Raw genomic sequence first — 15,584 nt, forward strand, 5'->3', positions numbered from 1 at the left:
GAGGCAAGCAGAGTGCAGGAGACCAAATGCTTCATGTCTCAAAGCCTCTGAGTAGCAGAGTCAAGAAACTCCAGAATCTGCAGCTGTAACCGCTAATCTGTATTGAGATTCATGCAGGAAACAGGCTGCAAAGTACAAGATCTGTAAATTCCGGATCCTAAGGACTGCCCACAATGTGGGGGTTTCTTCTTCACTGTTTACCAACCTGTCTCTACTTGAATACTTCTATTTCAGTGTTTTCTTTCTTTCTTTCCTTTCTTTCTTACTCTTTTTTTTCGACCACAGCTGTGGCATTCAGAAGTTCCTGCACTGCACCGTAGCAGTGACAACGCAGGATGCTTAACCCACTGAACCACCAGGGAACACCTCTTCTATTTCCATTTTCAAAGAGCTCTTCATGACTCATTAAGTTGATTTTGTGACCCACTGATGAACTATCACCCCCAAAACACTCATCAGAATCCAAAATATAAAATATCAAATTATATCCCATACAACAGGGGTAATTTTGACCAAAACACAAACTTTGGGAGACTAGTGCCTGTTCAGTCCTTTTGTGAGTATGTCAAGTTGCTTTGATCATGTATTTCTTACCATGGAATACAACCCAAAAAGTTTCAAAAACGCTGTCTTAACTACCCTTGCCTAACTTCTGTGCATACTTCATGGTTCAGAATCAAGATCAGCAGAAACCAAATCCCACTCCAACCCCCTTGTCTGCCTCTCAGCTCCAGAATCTGGTCTGAGAGATTTTTTTCCCAGGTGATCAACACAATAAGCAGGTTCCTTCTACATGCAGAAGGACTCCTGCCTCCAGAAAAAAAAAAAAAAAAGGTATATAATAGGAATATGATCAACATCCATAAAACAAGAGTTATACCCAATGGAGAGGTTATTCTAAGAAAGAAGCTTGCTTGGGAAGCTTGGTTGGAAGGGAGACCAAGGACAGAAATTGGAGGGCTTGGAGTTCCTGTTATGGCTCAGAGGTAACGAACCCGACTGGTATCCACGAAGCCTCTCCAGAGTGACCCCCGGCCTTGCTCAGTGGATTAAGGATCTTGTGTTGCCATGAGCTGTGATGTAGGCACCTGTAGCTCTGATTTGACCTCTAGCCTGGGAACTTTCGTATGCTACACATGCGGCCCTAAAAATCAAAAGAAGAAAGAGATTGTTATTAATCCCACAATCTGACACATGTCTGCAGCCACATGGTTTGCAAAGTACTATTTTGTGTCTCATTTTACCATCTCTCTTCTCTCACCCCTTTACTGAACTAATTCTCCTCATCCTGTTGGTCTCTACTGAGCAGAAGCATCCTCTAAGAAGCTTTCCCTAAACTCTTTGCTCTGAGCCTTGGACATGATTTTCATTTGCACCCCTGCTGGGCTGCTCTGTGAGAGTTTGCACAATGTAGGTCTTGTTCTATCTCAGATCTTTCCTGGTAGCTGAGTACTGAACCCCGAGCAGGTACTCACTAAAGATGCCTAGAGCAATGAATGGAGGCAGGGCCTCAAATCCACAGACTGGCTGGGTTTCTTATTCAAGATACTAGTTCCTTTCTAAAATGGGGCCACCGTGTTAATAGAAATAATACCAAGGGAGTTTCCGTTGTGGCTCAGGGGTTAAGAACACAACCCTGTTTCTCTGAGGATGCGAGTTCAATCCCTGGCCTAGCTTAACAGATTAAGGAACCCGCACTGGCAAGCTGCAGTGCAGGTCACAGATACACCTTGGATCCTGTGTTGCTGTGGCTGTGGTGGAGACCTCAGCTGCAGCACCCATTTGACCCCTGGCCTGGGAAATTCCATATGTCACAGGTGCAGCCATAAAAAAAAAATAATAATAATAAAATAGAAATAATACTGAGAAGAAAATGCCTTTAGGAGGAAAACCATTTAAAATGATGAGGCAACACAATATACCAAAACCTCAAACAAGGTCAGGTCTATTATTAATCAGGTACTTCTGTGCCCATTTAATTGGAGAAGTCTGGTAACCTCCAAACCTCAGAGCGGGTGAGGGTCACTAAATGTTCAGAGGGAATAAACTCTGGGGAATTCATGCCCTATTGTGCATGACATCCCTTAAGGAAACTGACAGACAGGAGGAACAGCAAAGAATCCTCTTAAACAAAGGATGCTGGACAAAGGCTTCTCCCAGAAGCAAGATCCGGATGGGGGAATGAGAACGGAAATGGAGGGCTGGTCACTAGGGCTGACTCCAAGGAGCCAGGTTCATGACTGCGTAAAGGGCCAGGAGCGGCTTTTGAGGAAAAAGCTGAAAGAACCAAGATGTCTTCGTGGGTGTGTTGGGATGGCAGGGCAGGGGAGGAAGGTGCAGGAAAAAGAAGAGGGTGCCCAAAAGATCTAGAACTCCTCAAGGAAGAAGCTTCACCTGCTACAGCGCAGCAGTCGGGCAGAATGTTCCAGAAACTGGCCCCAGGGTCTTTGTGCATGCTTTTCTCCCTCCCTGGAATCTGTGTTCTCCCTGGTGCCTTGCAAAAGACCTCCCCTTTCTATCATGAATTTCCTCTGCTAATCATAGCCAGTCTTCACTGAGCACTTAAAACAAAATCGATATGTGAAATCTTTGTTTAATCTTCACAACTCTTCAGAGTAACTCCTGCTTTTACCTTGTTTTAGAGATGAGGGGAAAAGTGAGTTTGAGTGACTTGCCCGAGGCCACACAGCTTAAAGTGATCTGACTTCCAGTTTCAGCCGAAAATATTCACTGGAGCTCCCTGCTTTGCCCAGATGGTCTGATCCTCTCTTCCCTCCGCTCTTTCATGAATACCACTCAGCCATAAAAAAGAATGAAATAACGGCATTAGCAGCAACACGGATTCAACCAGAGATTCTCATATTAAGTGAAGTAAGTCAGAAAGACAAATACCTATGATGTCACTTATATGTGGAATCTAAAATATGGCACAAATGAACTTATCTACAAAGCAGAAATAGACTCACAGACATAGAGAATAGACTTGTGGTTGCCAAAGGGGAAGGCGGATAGACTGGGAGTTTGTGGTTGGTAGATGCAAACTATTACATATAGAATGGATAAGCAATCGGGCCCTACTGTATAAGCACTGGAAACTATATCCAGTCTTTTGGATAGACTATGATGGAAAATAGTACAAGAAAAAGAGTGTGTGTATGGGGGGGTCACTATGCTGTAAGGCAGAAATTGATACAACACTGTAAATCAACCATACTTTAATAATAAAAAAAATATATAGCACATGACTTTTTTTTTTTTTTTCCTTTTTTGGCTACACTCGAGGTATATAGAAATTCCTGGGCCAGGGACTGAATCCAAGCTGCAACTGTAACCTACACCACAGCTGCAGCAACATGGGTTCCCTAACCCACTGCACCAGACTGGAAGCTCCTATTGAACATGACATTTAAATAGCTCTGAAATCTGAATGCATCTTACAATTGGAAGGACAGCATAGTTCAAGTAATCTCTTCCTAGATTTACCAGAGAATAATGGACTATCTTATAATTGATAGCATTTTTTTAATTTTCTAGTACACAATAGATTGTATTACAATTTTTTATGCTTTTTTTCTCTTCCCCACTAAGTATGAATTCTTTGAATACCAAGACTGATTCGCTCAACTTTGTGTCCTTAGCACCTAACACAGTTCCCGACACATAAAAGTGTTGGGTAAATTTCTTGAATTCAGTTAGTTGAAGAGGGACTGTCATCTCCCTGATAGGTGACAGGTGGGTGCAGTTCAGGAGGCAGAGGTCCTCTCTGTCATCACTGAAACCCTTGATTATCCTCAAAGCCCCTGTTCTGGGAAAACAAAGTCACAATGTCTCTGAGTTTTATTCCAGTTAAGTTCTATCTGGCTCAAAAGGTATGTGATGGTTCCCTCTGGCAATTACTTCAGCGTGTCTCTCCCCAACAGCTTGTCATCTATTATTTGCCCTTTATATTGGGTTCAGACAATTTGTAATCAATTAAAGCAAGATAATAAGGCCAAATTAAAGTCAAATTTTATTTTTTACTTACTTTTTTACTTTTTAGTTTAATTTTATTATTTTTATGGCCACGCCCACAGCTTATGGAAGTTCCCAGGCCAGGGACTGAATCCAAGCCACAGCTGCAGCAACACCAAATCCTTTAACCCACTGCACTGGGCTTAGGGATCTAACTCATGTCTCTGCAGTGACCTGAGCTGCTACAGTTGGATTCTTTGTTGTTTTTGTTGTTGTTGTTTAAATTTTTCCTTTGCAGTTGGATTCTTAACTCACTGTGCCACAATGGGAACACCCTAAAGTTAAATTTTAAAATCTGATTTTGCAAACACAGATCCAGTTGCATCTAGACTTTAAACTTCAGATGGTACTCAGCTCACTGAGGTGTTTGCTTTGGTCTATGTTTTGTTCTGAAAATTTTTAACTGACTATCAGAAGATAACATTTAAAAAGCATATATTTCCTTCCAAAAAAAAAAAAAATCAGAGGCTCTGCTGATGGTGGGCCCCCCTAGTTACCTCTGTTCATTATTGGTATGAAGCTGCCCAGTTCAGAGACAGATATTCCCATTTTCCCATAATCCCATCTGGGGGCTATTTAACCCACCCACTTGGCCCCTGAAGGCACTTGAGCTTATGATGGATCTTGAAAGTGAAGGGCTTGAGCAGTTAAGTCTCTAGCTTAAGAAGGATCATAAAACCTGCAAAATAAACAGCTTTATGTCCAGAAATGCTTTAAGTGAATTAATGATTTTCAAGTTACTTTTTGCCTGACCAATAGATTTTTTTCTTTCAGTTTGTATATCTGTCTTCTAGAGAATTAACATTTTGTGCATTTGAGATTTCCCACTAAGATACCGCTTTTCGGTATTTAAAGAAAAGAGAAAAATACTTAGGAAAACCTGGAGAGCAAAAGAGAAGATGGGGTTCCCTTGTGGCACAGTGGGTTAAGGACCCCACTGCAGCTGCCCGGGTCACTGCCGTGACACAGGTTTGACCCCTGGCCTGGGAACTTCCACAAGCTGAGTGCAGCCAAAAATAAAGAAAGAAATAAAAGACTAGATGTCCAGTATGGCCCAGCATAGGTGACTGTTGTATTGACAGCATTCCCAGAGCACTCGTGCTTCCCCAGCAGAGTCACAGAAGTTTCTTTCTTTCCCTTGGCCTCTGTTCTCATGTAACCACATGGGAGAAGGCAAGCTAATTACTTTCTTAATTATCACATTCATGTTTCATTCTATACCACACATGGTGGTCTCAGTCACCTTTAAATTATACTTCAAAGTAAGTTTTGAGGCTGTAGAGAATGTAGGTATTTAATTAGTCTCTTTTTAGGAGAAGATGCTCTTGTCTGGTCATATGCTAGGTATTGCTGCTGACATTAGTCAGGATAAGGTTTGGTTGCAAATGATAGAAAAACCATGAGGTAACAGGCTTACACAAGATTAAAGATCATTTCTTAGTGTGTAAAAAGGTCTGGATGTACGTGATCTAGGACCAGTCTACCCATGATGGTGTCAAGGATTCAGGCTCTTTCCGTCCTGTTGCTCAGTCATGCTTGACCTACATTCCCAAAGTCACTTACCATCCAAGATGAAAGCCATCCTCCAGGAAACCCCTCGTCTGCAAGAAGAAGAACCAGAATATTCTGCAACTTGTATCCTTACACCCCACTTTTCCCAAGAAGGTTTTCTCAGCTAATGAAGAGACTGGACTGGTAACTTCTCAATACACTTAACACTTCCTTGTCCTAGACTTGAATCATTTAAATATTTTAAAATGTATTCATGGTGTGTATATTCTTAGGCATCTCTGTCATCATCCTTGTTCTGAAATCTACAACAGTGATTCTCAGCCCTGACTACACATGGGAGCTGCCTGACAAATTTTAAACTGTAAAGCAGTTCTCAGATGATGCTTCTGGTCCACCATCCATACTTGGGGAACAGTTGCAAAGGTGAAAGAGAGGCTGGAAGCTGGGGAAAAAGAAGGGAGATGTTGGAGAGGGGATTCACATCAATTATAGGTTCCATCAATGGCTCAACTCTACACAGGGCCCCAAGGAGTGTGCATGCTCAGAAGCTAGACGTTAGAGTGTCTGGGGTCACACTTGATCCAGAGGCATGAGGCTCTATATCTGTGAATGGATTACACAGGCCCATGGGCAGGGATGACCAGGAGTGGCAGCCACAGGGCACTGAAGACCAGAGGCTCTTGCCCATTGTTTTGTGGTCTGTATACAACCCAAAGGTATGAAAAGGAACCAGGAAAGTAGGTAGATGGATAGATGGATGGATGGATAGATGGATAGATACATATATAGATAGCATTTTCTGCTTTTCTAGAGTAGAAGCAAAGTCACACTGGATTTCATTTCAAAAAATGTTTTAAATGTGATAGTTCTTGTGACTTGGGTAACATGGAACTTCCAAAAGTTTTATAGTTTCAGTTTTTGCATTTAGAACTATGATCCACTTTGAGTGAATGACATTCAGGGTTAGGCAAAAAAAATGAATAAAACCTAACAACAGCAGCAAAAGCCCATAAACTCCCATGGTGGATTCTGTGACACAGCACGTAGATCCCTCTTCAGGATGGGGACACTCACTCCAGCTGCCGGACATGTGGGTTGGTGACAGATCACAGCGCTGTTCCTCACCAGGAATTGCTCTCATCTGCAGGAATCAGCCTGTCCAAGCCTGGTTGCTCCCTGGGGACAGCTCACATCCAGTGACTTCTCCGTGTGAGTCAGGTCTGGGCACCTGGTGGGACAGTTCAGGATGGGATGCCTCTGAATGGCCCATGGGATGCAATGCTGCCCCTCTTCCCACCTCCTTCCCTCCACCCTCTCCCAACCCTCTTTCCCTCCCTCCTTACCTTCACTCTCCTATAGGTACTATTCCCAACATTACGCTCCAGATGAACTGCTGCATGAAAATCCAGGATTTCAGTGTCTAGCTTAGAAGAGTCTCTCTCTGATCACCTCAAAGCTGATTATGCCATTTCTCTGCTTTAAAACCCTTTGCCTACAGACTAAAATATTAACTCTTCATTTGGTGTACAAAGGCCCTCATGGGCTGGCTCCAGTGCATCTTTGTCCTCAGCTTCCTCTGTCTCCAGTGACGGTGTCCTTCGGACAACGTATATCTACATCCCCAAACTCCCCACACCCACTTTCTTGCTTGTGGTCTCCTCTCTGCCAAGGATAAATTCCCTACCTTCTGCTTTACTCTTCTGTTCTGCCTTGGATCTGATAGCACCTCCTCTGGGAGGTTGCCTCACTGTTTCTGCTTAGCACCATGCAATCCTTGATGTGAGAATCCATCATCTAATCTTGAAACTTATTTGACCCTCCTACTAAATTGTAAGCTCTCCTAGGTGGAAACCAAATTCTAGATCCTTGTGCCATCTTCACTGGATTATAGATTTTCAGTACATTTTTGGTGAATGAGTAATAAATACAAAGATAAGCTGTGTACTGTAAAAAAAAAACAAACATTAAATATTAGGAAATTTTTGCTATACTTTGTTCCTGATATCTTATATCTAGAATATCATGTAGCTTCTTTATCAGAGTCTGTACTTTCTAAAAATCTTTTTTGAGTTCTGGACTAGCACGTTGGCCAGGGAACAAATATAAGCAAAGACTTCAAGGTGAAAAATGAAATCCAAACCTCAGTTCTGCAAAATTAGTTATATTTGTAAAACAGGACGAGGGGGTGAAAATGACGATGATTTCAGGGAAAAAAAAAAGAGCAAGAGAGAGAATGAGGGAGGGAGGAGGAGAGAAAGAGAGAGAGACAGATGATTAAAAATTGGCTGGTGAGAGCCTGGAAATTTTCTTCCCATTCCCAAGAGGCTTATTTTTTTTTATCTTTCTTTCTCACACAGGAAAGCAGCACATTAGTTTCAAAGTTAAGTCTCATCACTAAGAAAAGGCATTCACAATATATGAATGATGACCAAGCATTTGGATTTTATTCATGAGAATAAAACTTTAAACTAATTATACAATCATTTGTTCTCTTTTACAGACTGATGTTATTATAGGATATTACAATTTGACATCAACTTTTTACACTCTAAATTCTGGAGGCCTGGTTGACTATTTTAAAGTAAGAGCTGTGTTTATTGATATATTTGATTTTAGGAATTATGATCCTGCAGTTCCCTTGAGAGATTATGTTCTCTTCTTTTCTAAGACGAAGTCCTTAACAGGATGAGATCTTATCTTCCAGGAAACCATGAATTCACTGCGGAGGAGAAAGATTTGGATTTCGCTCTGGTAGAACGTGAAGTACCTTTTGAATTCTTTACTGTCTCTTCCAGTGATTTATCTTCTGCATGAAAATAATCTTTAGCGTTTTTCAAGACAGATGAATTTATCTTTATAGAAACTGAACAGTTGTTCTGCAAGAAAACCAAAGAGAAAGGAAGACAAAATGATAGCTTTTGGGCGAGGCAACCGGGTCAAAAGAAGGTAAAAATGAAAAGAGTATCCTTGACTGAGAATCCAGGTGAAGCTTATGTCAAAACTCTTATTTTCAACAGTGAGGCGGTCATGAAAAAGTTGAAATTGTTGTCTTGTTTCCAAATAAATGTTGCGATTGTAAATTCTACATTATGAAAATGGAATCTGGAAATAAAATCCTAAACAATTCAAAATTTAAAGAATATGTTTCTTTCCTCAAATTTGCCTTGCCTTTTAACATTGAGTTTGGATCCCTCTGCTACTTTCTCTCAGTAAATAAGCTACCCTAACTCCCAGATAATATTAAAAATATAACTGCAGAGAAAGGAAACAATATTGGAAGTTAGAGTGCTTCAAGCAAAACCAAATTATAATTTCATAATTATAATTTCAATAATCAGAAGTTTTTTTAAATTAAATCGTAGGTCTTTATTAACAAAATAAAAGCTTTAGCTTTTTACATAGGGACAGAGAAAATGTGTCTGTAGGACCCACATTGTCCCGCTGTCACCTTGACAGACAGAGATGGTTATTAACAAGAGTGTAATACAGGCATACGGAGTCTGGAATTCTGTCTCTCTTAAGATTTAGATCCTGCCAGTGGGTAGCAGCTGTTTTAAATTTAAGAGGACAGGAGTGAGTTAGCGACATTTTCTAAGAAATAAATGAGCCCTCAGCGCACACCAATTGCTGGTAAATTCAGAAAATGATAAACATTCTTCCTTGAGCAAGAAAGCTAGATCGGAAACACACCTGCAAAGATTTATTTTCAAAACAGAAAAGATGTTGCTGTGCAACTGAAATGGTCTATTTTCACCGCTCCCCCCAGTCTTTCCTTTGGGATCGTCTCCTGATTTCAATTGCGTTCATAAAAATCTGAGAGATTTTGATGAAACTAAGACAAAACTCAAAACTTCACAACTCGAAAGTGTTCCTTTGTAAAACCAAAGTCAATTTCCATTAACATTGACTCAATGTAATTTTCTTCTTTTGGTCTGTGCATTTTTTTTTCCCCATGAAAATAGCATCCACATTTTAAAAATGAAACAACAAAAATCAAACAATCAAACAAAAAACCTTAAGAAACAATCAAGAAATGTACCGAAAACTGAATAGTTCTTAAGACATACAATACAGGGGCTGCTGACACCATATTAAAAATAGATAAGTCTTGGAGTTCCCTAGTGGCTCAGCGGGTTATGGAGCCAGTGTTGTCACTGTAGTAGCATGGGTTCAATCCTTAGCCCCAGGAACCTCTGCATTCTATGATTATGCCCCCCCTCCCCAAAATTGATAGTGGGTCTGGCACTTTATACTATGACTGGCATTCTAGAGAGTTGGTGAAAAACTTTAAATAAATCTCTTCTTTAAATCAATTGTGTGAAGTTTTAAACTACCAACTTTCTAGTGTTTTGAAATATCACGGAATTGATATGAATGAGAAAATTTGTATTTAATAAACCTAATTTAAAGAAAAGTAAAATCCCTCAAGTTGCCGTTTTAATTTCCTGAAATAGATCCTCTTGCTTGTCACTTAACACCCTATAAACTACGTGCATTTCTTAGTTGCTTATCTTTAAATCATAGCTCAGGAACACTTATGAAAAGAAGAATCTATATTCAGAGGTAAAGCGAAAGATAAAAATACAAGGTAGTAATGGAGACTATACTTAATATAAGCAAATGACAATTCTGTGCCATGATTTTCTTCTAAAATTAGATGATAATCATCAAACTGCCTCTTTATTTTTGTAGTGTTCAAAATTGTGTGGGGTTTTGACACCATTAATCATGAGTATTACACACACACACACACACACAGAAACCACATAGGCTAAGATAAATAAACTGATAATAAAATGCACTTTAGGTCACTTTCAGGCTACATAATACAGCAAAATACAGTATTTTCTCAAACAAATTTAGCCTGAGGTTTATACAACTACTGTTTTTCAGTAATAAGGATATCTATCAGTCATTGCTTATTATGAAAATTTGGGTTATAGCAGCGAAGGTGCAAAACAGTGGTGAAATAATTTCCATTATCAGAGTTTACATTACTGCTTTAGACCATGGCGAGAGGATGGCCGAAAAAAAATCCTTTGTGATCATGATCCTAAATGCCCAATCATTCCTCCCAACCCACAAAAACATTGTCTTTAATCTTCTAGAATTGAAACAACAGAAAAAAACAAATGAGGAAAAAGCCCTCAGGGTGCCAATTCCATCCTGTACTCCTCTCCTTGTGATAGGTTTTTTTCTTCCTTCTGTTTTGATATTGAAAAAAAGAATCTGTCGCACGATATTATTTCTATAGAAAATTTGAGTCAGCATGTGGTCTCCCCCTTACATAGCACAATCCTTGGTAGCAGAGGATGTATTTTACTTACCTGTCTGCCAGTATTTTCCCATGCACAGAGAAGATCCTTAAAATACAATTGAAAAAACATACAAACATACAAATAGAACATCTTGTCCTTAATCTCAAGGACAGAGTAACAGCTGCTTTGAAGGGGAGGATTCAAGCAAAGCTAAACCATAGAAAGCAGTTGCCAAATCCTTCAGCTATTGCCTTGAATGGGCCACATGATAACCTTTGATGTCTAGTTCAAGTCTTAAATCTGTGGGAGCAAGGCTCTTAGAAGCCCTGAAGCCCCAAACCATGGAAATCCAATTTTGACTTAAATAAAAAGCATTTTGTTGGAAATGGTTTCATACATTAAGAATCTTTGATGCATATCTTCCACTAATTTGTCTTTAATCTTCTGGAAAAAGAAATAATTTTGATATAATCTACCTCACAAAACAAAAGGCAGTAACGCTAAAGTACGCAAAAGCAACATTGCTGCTAATTAAATGTTGGAGAATTTAAAAACTCTATGAAGAGACATTTAAGGAGAGAGGAGAAGCAACAATTTTTAGCCTATCAGAGTTCTGAAATGCATACATATCCTCAGAAAATCTAGTTTAATTAATAATAAATTTAGCCATTACATATTTTGATATCTTGCAAATATTTTTAAGTGTGTGAAATTAAAGTTTGTGTTACAGAATAAATGCTGATTTTCAAAAAATAGACTTACTTTAGATCTGTTAAGCATTTTTAATCATTCAACAAACGTCAATCACATGCTCTTGCAAGATACTGACTGTGTAGTAAGACACTGATTTTCAAGGATCTTTCAGGTCAATAGAGGTGATGAAATAGTAGGAAAAAAGTAATAATAATAGTAAAAGATATAAAACTCTAAGTTTTGTTCAATTTCAGTTATAAGTGCTATATTTACATATGTAAATATAAATGTAATATATAATGTAATAATAAACATAGATAAATTTCAGCAATAAATATAAGTTCTATATTTACATTATAAATTCTATATATTATATTTACATTGGGCAATTCAAATTACATAAAATTATTAATAGTAAATTAAATAATATAAATAAATTTCAGCTATAAGTTCTATATTGACAAGTTCTATATTTAGATTATATTTACATTTGGCAATTCAAATTTGGCAGTATAACTATGAGTCATGATCAGGTAGATTTATTAAGTGAATTCATATATGGAATATATGTAATGTGCTAAAAATGTGTTAACTATTGGCTATTTATTCCAGAAATACAAGGATAATTCAACATTATGAAAAATATCTAGTTTAATCACATCTTCAAGAAAGAAAAAATGCATCTGTCAATAGACACAAGAAACATATTTGATAAACTGGAGCAACAATCAGCCGAAAACCAAAACCCAGCAATCAGTGTGCTAAAATGTGAATGGCTAAAGTATCACCATTAAAATCAGAAAATACATAGGGACACCTACTTTATCAATCAGGAGTCAGTCAAGAGGCAGAAACCACACCAGCTAATTTGGCAGAGAGAATTTCATATAAAGCTTTACTAAGTAGATGTCAAATTCACAAGGTAGTTTAAAAAAACAAAAAGAGGAGTTCCCGTTGTGGCGCAGTGGTTAACGAATCCGACTGGGAACCATGGGGTTGGGGGTTCGATCCCTGGCCTTGCTCAGTGGGTTAAGGATCCGGCATTGTTGTGAGCTGTGGTGAAGTTTGCAGATGCGGCTGGGATCCTGCATTGCTGTGGCTCTGGCGTAGGCTGACGGCTACAGCTCCGATTAGACCTCTAGCCTGGGAACCTCCATATACAGCGGGAGCAGCCCTAGAAAAGGCAAAAAAAAAAAGAGAGAACTTGGGATCACAGAGGTAGCAACTGCAGAAAGCAGCTACTGCTTTATGATTGAGTGGAATCAACAAGAGAGGTTGGATTTGTTGAAACTTATAAGCTTGGAGAAAGGCCCCTGAGGCAATGAAATGCAGATCTCTTGTCTCTCTGAGTGGGGGGGTGCAATGAGGTGGTTTCTACACAGGCTTGAAAACTGTTTATGGGATTGTTCTGCTGCTCTGGGAAGGAGCTGTTGCTGCCAAGATGAAGAAGCATTGGTGGGGAGTTCCCATTGTGGCTCAGTGGAACTGAACTCAACTAGTATCCAAGAGGATGTAGGTTTGATCCTTGGCCTTGCTCAGTGGGTTGAAGGATCTGGTGTTGCCATGAGCTGTGGGTGTAGGTCACAGATGCAGTGTGGATCCATTGTTGCTGTGGTGTAGGCTGGCAGCTGTAGCTCTGATTTAACCCTCAGCCTGGGAACTTATACAGGCTGCAGGTGCTGCCCTAAAAAGAAAAAAGAAAAAAGCACTGGTGGGATTACACTCATAAAAAGAGGGAGAAAATAAGAAGCCCCCAGAAAACATAGAAGATGGAATAATCCTCCCTTTCTTCTTCAGCCTGTGGGCTCTCTGCCCGTGAATGCTCTAGCTGCAGAGTTTAACAGGGAGCCAACCTACAAAGCAGAAATACGACTCGCTCAGTTCCAGCCCCAGTATCACAAGCAAAGTATCAAAGAATACATTTGGAACTAAGAGGTAATTGCTTAGTAGATAGCGTATTTGCTATCATCGTTATTACTCAAAATTTTTTGGGAGATTTATGGTAACAATAAAGAAAACAAAATAATTAATCAACATAAATACTGAGGGGAAAAAGAAAATTCATTTTATTTACAGAAGATGTTATTGTACTTAAGAAAACTCAAGGAACTGGACTAAATTATTTTTTCAAATAAGAGAATCAGGTAAGGTGACGGGATATAAGATAAATATACAGATATGCGTGGATTTTTCTGTTCTTGTTGCATCAATTAACTTCTGTAACAAAACCACCCTGATACAAGAGCAAACATTTATTTCTCATTGACATTCCATGAGGGCGGAGGGTTGATGGTGGAAGATACTCTTCTGTGAATCTCTTGTGTTCCTATGCATCTTGCTGAGTATGCTAAACCTTTAAAACCATGATCACTTTTTTTTTTTTTTTTTAACCCAGTCACTTCTCAGCACTGAGTCTGCAACGAGAAACTTGAAGGAGGAGGTAATATCTACCTGCGGGGCAAAGAGCAGGCTGGCTCACTGCTTGCTATGGAATGATGGGATTTCAAGGTCTGTGCCCCTCTCCTGTAATGCAGCCTACTCTGTGTTCAGGCATCACCAGTGTGGGAATGAGGACTCGGGGAACCAGTGACACCCTGAATGCTGTCTTTTGTCCCTGACCCAGGAGTCAAGTGCCTTCTTTCAGTATCCATGAAATGGGGACATGGACATCTTAGCTGGAGAAGAAAGCAAAATATGACACCCTTCAGAGTGCTTGATCGTGGGCTGTGACACTGCTCCAAGCTGTGGATTGGCTGCAGGACTGCTTCACGGGCATTTTCATTCCAGGATCTAGGTTGAAGTAGCAGCCCCAACCTGGATATATTCATGCCGGAGGGAAGAAGCTTGAGAAAACAAGTATGACCATATAGTTGAATTAAAGCTTCTGTTTAGATGTGTTGGTACCATATATTCATTGGCCAAAGCAAAGCACATGGCCAGCCCACATCAGGTTGGGATGGCTGCTTCATTTCTAAGAAGATACTACAAAAGTTCCTTCTGTGGTGCAGCAGGTTAAAAATTTGGCATTGCCTCTGTGGCAGCATAGGCTGGATCCCCAGCCTGGTGCAGTGGGTGAAAGATTTGGCCTTGCTACCACTGTGGTATAGGTCACGGCTGCAGCTTGGATTTGATCCCTGGTCCAGGAAGTTCCATATGCTACTAGTGCAGCCAAAAAAGAGAAACAAAAGAAAAAGAAAAAAGAAGGTACTGCAAATTATATCCAACAAACATACCTCTCTTACCATGGAGGGAGTAGATAATGACCAGTAATACAACCTAGTGTACTAGTAAAAACCCATTAAACATAAACGGATAATAAAACCCTTCTTTTTATGACAGTAAATTTTTTTAATTTTTAATAAAGTTTTACAATATCTACATGAAACTTTTTTTTTCTTGGAAAGTCATAAAATCTCAATAAATGAAAACTTACATTATTAGATGGCAATGTAGTATGATTTTAAAATTCCTTACCCTGGGAGTTTCTATTGTGGTACAGCAGAAACAAATCTGACTAGTATCCATGAGGATGGAGGTTCAATCCCTGGCCTTGCTCAGTGGGTTACGGATCCAGTGTTGCTGTGAATTGTGGTGTAGGTCGCAGATGCAGCTCGGATCCCGAGTTGCTGTGGCTGTGGTGTAGGCCAGCGACTACAGCTTCGATTTGTCCCCTAGCCTGGGGACTTCCATATGCCATGTTTGCAGCCCCCCAAAGAAAGATGAGAAAAAAAATTAAAAATAAGTAAAAACAAAAATTCTTTCCCCTTTTTGATACACATTAATGCAAACTGAATCAAAATCAAGTTTTTGGTGTCCTTTAAAATGAAGATGAATTATTTGTCTGTATGGACCAGGCAGATCATCCATGAAAAGCTGGTAAGTGATAAAGTTGCAGGAAATGTGCACTATAACACTATTTTTATAAAATAAAAATGACACATTTGTATGTTACTGTAAATATAAATATGTTTTTGTGGGAGAGTGAAGAAAGAGAGGGAGGTTAGAGAGCTTGATTTACTGCAGAAGGATGAGTTTGTAAGAGAAGAGGAATCAATCTTTTTTCTTTTCTTTTTGTCTTTTTTTTTCTTTTCTTTTTGTCTTTTTTTCCCT

The sequence above is a fragment of the Phacochoerus africanus genome, chromosome 12 (assembly GCF_016906955.1).
Source record: "Phacochoerus africanus isolate WHEZ1 chromosome 12, ROS_Pafr_v1, whole genome shotgun sequence".
Lineage (NCBI taxonomy): Eukaryota > Metazoa > Chordata > Mammalia > Artiodactyla > Suidae > Phacochoerus > Phacochoerus africanus.